Here is a 6,000-nt window from a genome sequence, read left to right as displayed (position 1 = left end):
AACAACAACAATCACACACGCACACACAAACTCACAAACGTATAAAAACGATCACACAAAGAGGGACACAGAGGATTGAGACACAAGAGGAACCTAATGGACAAGGACCCAGAAAGGGAAAATCTACCACCATTCGCAAACGTCGTGTCGATTATTATACAGCAATAAAAAAGTTAATCCAGATACACACTTCAAATGTGAATTTGCGTTTCATCTCATGTTTTCCATCGTTTGTTTTTAAAAAAAAAAAAAAACACTAGTGCTGTAATATCAATTCAAATTAGAATTAAAAAAAATAAAGAGACGTACGAAACACTGTGGATGTGCTTTAATGTACTAGAAATACTACTCACCATCAGTTACAAATGAAAGAAATGAAGAAAGCTCGTTTTTGTCACGGGCCGGTATTTTGAGTTTTATGCCCGTTTGTATTATGTTCTGGTTTGTATAGTAGAGACTTAAACCTTCAGTTAGTTCTATGGTTGTGTTCTCTGTTTCCCTGTTTAGTTTTATCTATTTAGGTTACTCTCATGTCTGTGTCTCCCCACTATGTTTGTAGCATCGTGTCTTCAGCGTGTGTTTGTTGTGTCCTCTGGGTTTAAGTCTCCCTCACCTTTGTGTGTCCCTGTTATGTCTTTGTGTCTCGTCTGCCTGTTCCGTCCTTATGTTGTTGTTTTTTTGCCTATCCCTTTTGGCTCTTTTGCCATCAGAATTATTGTCTAAAGGCAAAGAAAGATGCCCAACGGATTTACTTTACCAAATTGACCATCCCAGCCTTGCCATAATGGTCCATTTGATTCACCTTTTATTGTTTATTTTATTTTCACTTGCTGAATATGGGACAGACTTGACTGGAGGAAAGAAGGGGAGAAAGAAAGAGGGAAAGAGAAACAGCTGAGAAGAGGGACGGGGAGAAGGGCAAAAAACAAAAACCAACAGAATGGGCAGGAAAAAAAAAGACAAAAAATGCATATATCGATCACCTGGATCACCTGTTGAGAAAGAAAAAAGAAAACAAGCAGAAGAGAACAAGAGTAATAGAATAAACAACATCACGATGATATATGGGAATATGACAGTAAATACTAAATATTAAACATTATTGTGCAGCACATAAGATCAACAGAACACAGTGTGGTTTGAGGTAGGAGCCAAAAAGGGTGTAGTTTGTGGGTGTGATCACCCGTGTGTACACCTGTGAGCATGGACGCGCTTGTTTTTTTAAAAGGTTCCTTCATGTAATGATCTGCTAGAGGGTGTGGGGGGGCCACAGCCCCGTCCTCCAGGGCATGAAGCAGGTATGGAGGAGATCAAAACTCCAGACATCCAGAGGCCCCCAGAACACAAGAGACCAAGAAAGACCAACAGAGGGGCAGCCGCGCCACTGTCCCAGAAAGAGCTGAGGAGAGTCCCAGATGAGGGCTCACTCAGCAGCCGCGGAGCAGAAGCCAGGGGGAGTTGCAGTGACGCGCCCGTGAGCTCCGCCGGCAGCCAGCTGTGCCTGAGTGACCGAGCCCCAGGCCGAGACGCCCATCCCCAGACACAAAGAACCACCAACACACCGATGTCTGAGGGCATCTGCCACTGGCAGGGGAAGTGGTGGTGGGGGGAGATAGGCCTCCAAACCTTGGAGGGCCTGAGATGTCCCCAGAGAGGTGGTGTCTGATACCCAACCTGACATATAGACACAGACATACAGGCACACACAGATACAAACATCCATTCCCACCCTCGTGCTCTCATATGCACTTACTCCACACTCAACCAACATGGAGACAAACATAAAGAGACGCTGTACACACGATCACACTCCCCAAGCGTACTCTACAAACCGGGTCTAGGTACCCTTGCTCCTGGAGGGGGGAACTGCACCCAGACCCAGGTGGTGTTACCCTTTTCCCTGCGGTGGGGAGAGGCAGACCGCCCCGACTTCGCAGCAGCAGGGAGGCCCCACACTCCAGACCCCAGTCGGATGGCCAACTCCTCCTCCTAGCCCCCCCGCTCCAGCAGGTCGCAGAGAACGGGGGTGAGAGAAGACTCCAAACCTCCCTCCAACCGCTCATTGTAGTGTTGATGCATGTGTGTTCTAAGGTGCATTTAAAACCCAGGAGGGCTTGGAGCTACCTGCCAGAGAGCAGCAGGTAAGCGCATGGTCCCTCCTGCTAGCCCTCAATGTCTACGTGTATTTAAAATTGAGAGGTGGGCAACGACGCCAGGGGTGGGGTGTACACCCTGATGGTAACTTGGATTCCGTGTATCGTGCCCACCCCCAAGATCCTATATGTATGTGTAATGAGAGTGTGAGTAATGTGAATGTCTAAGTTGTGAGATAAAATTGAGGCAGAGGCAGCCAGAAGGGGACAGGGGGGGGGGATAGCCTCCTCTGCACCCTGGTGACATACCCCTACTCCAAGGCCCTGCATGTGTGGGTGGTTGTGGTGGAGCGGGAAGAGGGAGGCAGCTGGAGATGGGGAGGGAAGGAAGGGAGGGGCAAGTGACCCCTCCCTGCAGGGAGATGAAAGTAGATGAAAGTAGGTCACTTTCACCAGAAAGTATACAAACACATAACATAAGGATGTTATGTGTTTGTAGACTTTCTGCCCAGTTTGACCCATTTAGCAAAAGTCAGCCCGTTTAAGGCTCTGATATCTATTCTGTGTGACTTAAGGCAGTTATGACATGGTCTGATTTTCTCACCCAATAAAGGAATATTTCATATATCATTCTACTCGTCATTCTATCAGACACAGTTATCACAGCTCGTACATTTTCTTTTTACACATATATGTAAGCACTGAGCCAAATTTAGTAATGCCAACATACTGAAGGAACAACATTTGTCTCTTATATATGATACATCTATATATACACTGTCAAAGATACTTGAGTGTCTTTGAGTGAAGATTTAAGGTGATAGGATATATAAATAGCTGCAACTAGTATCTTTACTGAAGCTCAGTATTTGACACAGAGTTCACTCACATGTGCTGTACCAGTTTACCTGCACATGTGATGTGACAATAGAAGTGATTTGATTTGAGAGTTCAAACTCACTGCTGTAATAACTAATAATGATTAGTATAATAACTATAATATTGGCCATATCATATTTACACTGACTTTAGTCTCATGAACAACATTAACTATTTGTTATTTACTAGCTAATCTTATATGACTGTTCAGTACATATATGAAGCCCAACAATCATGTTTTACAGTCCTGTGGTCTCAGCCTCAGATACTTATTAAATCAAACAAAGCTCATGTAGAAACAAACAAACGAACAAAATATGTTCTCCTTCATTTCTGTCAACCACACGTTTCCAGCTATCATGGTTGCTAGGCAACCTGGGCAGCGCGACGGAGGCTAGACCGTCCCATTTCACAAGCCTCACACTTCCGGCCTTAGCGGTCTTTGAGTACGCGGCGCTTGAGGACCATTGAGGCTGCGTACTTTAAGGCTGCAGACCCTGAATTGGGATACAGCCTATGTTAAAAGACTTTGAAGCGAGTTGCTAAAGAATCGAGGCTGCTGCTAGCTTACGTAGCATTAGCACTGTGCCGCAAGTTGGTCGCCTGTTTACGAGCGGCACCATTGTTTATTGTTGGTCTGCATATGGAAGACTGTTAATGCTTGCATATGGTTAAGAGAAGCTGGTTATAAATACTATTGTTACTGCTTAAGTTCTAATGCAGATTGATCATTTAATTTAGCACTTTAATAGAAAGCAGTATTTAAGAATACTCAAGTAAAATAATAATAATAATAATGGATACTTTATTGATCCCCATGGGGAAATTACTTGTAAATATTGTACTACAAAGCTTTATGCACTGCATTGATGTGTTAAAAAACATGTTTGGGATTGTTCACAGTATTTGCAGATGTGTGATAACAAACAATTTGTTTTTTGGTTTGTATTTAAAGGTTTTTCACCTATGGCTGACTATGACCGAAAAGAAGATTAAAGAAAAAGGAAAACAAAAGAACTGCCTGGTCATTGAGTGAAATCCAGTTAAACACCTGTGGTAGATGCATCAATCCCTTTCAAGCGGGGAAGCTGCAAAAACTTAAAGAGCTTGACAGTTTCAAAGATATTTAGTTTATATATTTTATATGAGACAGTACTTGTGTAAGAATGACTGATGTTGCGCCAAAAACTGATTGCCAAAAATTGATTTCCGGTTTTTGCCCTAAACTGATTGCTCGTGTGTGCGCGCGTGCGCGCCCCCGCGCCTGTGTGTCTGTGCACTCTCGTGTCTCTGGGACCATGCTTGTGTGTGTGAAAATGTGTTAAACCAGAGTAAAAGCGCTTAGTTAAACTTGTGCTTTTGTAACATTCAGTATGGCGAGACATACAGGTTGCATGCCTCGGGGGAAGACTTTATTTCAATTTATTTGCATTTGTATAATCCGAACAAGGAGATTTAGAATCAAAGTCAGAGTCGCAAAAAACTGTCGCCCTGGCTCCCAGCAAAAAACTCCTGAAAAAACCGCCGTCTTTTCTCCCAAAACGCACAACAACAACAACAAAAAACCCCTAGAATAACTCGATAGAACTCTCACGGCTCCCAACCCAACCCTTAGGCAAATAAGCAGGAAACCTCCTGGAAAACCCTCCGTCTTTCTCCAAAACACGCGCAACAACAACAACAAAAAAAACCCCTAGAATAACTTAGGGAACCCTCTATTTCCCAAAACCTTATATTCAAAAACAGGGGAAAACTCCTGAAAAAATCCTTAGTCTTTTTTCTTCAAACGATCCCTCTTCCTCAAATTCTCAAGTTCTCCCTTCGCTCTTACTCGAACCCGCAGCCGCAGCCAGCGCAGAAAGAAAAAGCGTTTGTCCTACTCCCCGGCTTAGCTCCCGAATGCTGCTTAGCTCGTTCGAAAATTTGCGCCGGAGACCAACTCGTCTCTGAGGCGTGCCTAACTTCGCCCCACTGCCAATCACATAACAAATGGGCGGCTCCCCTCGCACCCCGGTTAGCCAATCGGATGCAGGTCCGATTTACATTCACAGCGATAGGTTTATTCTCTCGCTCACATTCAGGAGAAATAATTTAACATTTAGGCCTAAATTGAACTGTTTTTTTTTCCCTCAGAAAAAAGAAGACTTTTCTCTTTTTTCGCAAACAACATGGACGCCAGACCTGCCAACCTCACTGTGGTCTCTCAGACCCCAGTAACTAGCTACAGAGCCCCCGCGACTCCAGCGCAACTCACACGAATGCATCTTTGTAGGGTTCAGCCAGCACCCGCTAACCCAATGTAGGACAGCATCCGTCTCAGCTCCGGCGGATTTTGGGGCTATTCCTTCAGCCTCAGAGAGAGCGAAATCTATTTCTATCAACTAAAAGCAGGTGAAAGTTTTGGCCCGCTAACACCACAGATTGCCTTTACTTCGTCTGACTGGGGTGTTTTGAGCCTCATCGCGACGCCCGAAGTGCAGAAGAGCCTGCGGGAAATGAGCTCGCAACAACCGGGAACCAGGGATCATCAACAACTGCCGTGGCTTTCCCTATGTACATATCAATCGGTAAGTGTTAATCTTCCTGTCTAACTACATTTTTGCATTTTCCTTTTGACCATTCTCTCAATCCTTTCACTTAAAAAAATATATCACAAGGGTTTGTAACACGTAAACAACATGGACGCCATCCATTCATTCGCTTCCGCTTATCCTTTTCAGGCTCTCCCTAGGAAGACACAGGCTGCGCCCCCGCCTCCACCCAGTCGCCGCACGTTCGCTCAGGTCACCAGCCATCCAGCCGGTGTGCCGACGTTTAAAATCCCTCGCCGCCCAGCCCCGCAGGTCGCGGCCCAGGGTCCCCTAGGATCACAGAACCCTAAGACCCATTGGCCCAGGAAACATGTCCCGCCTGCTGCTGCTCAGGGTGCCCCATCACCAGCCAAGCAGTCGGACCACAAGAAGAACAACATGCCTAACATCCCCCATGGGGGAGATCGGAGCCGGACAAGCCCGGGCTCCAAGTTCAC

The sequence above is a fragment of the Maylandia zebra genome, unplaced genomic scaffold (genome assembly GCF_041146795.1).
Source record: "Maylandia zebra isolate NMK-2024a unplaced genomic scaffold, Mzebra_GT3a scaffold05, whole genome shotgun sequence".
Lineage (NCBI taxonomy): Eukaryota > Metazoa > Chordata > Actinopteri > Cichliformes > Cichlidae > Maylandia > Maylandia zebra.
This window is presented reverse-complemented; position numbering follows the sequence as displayed.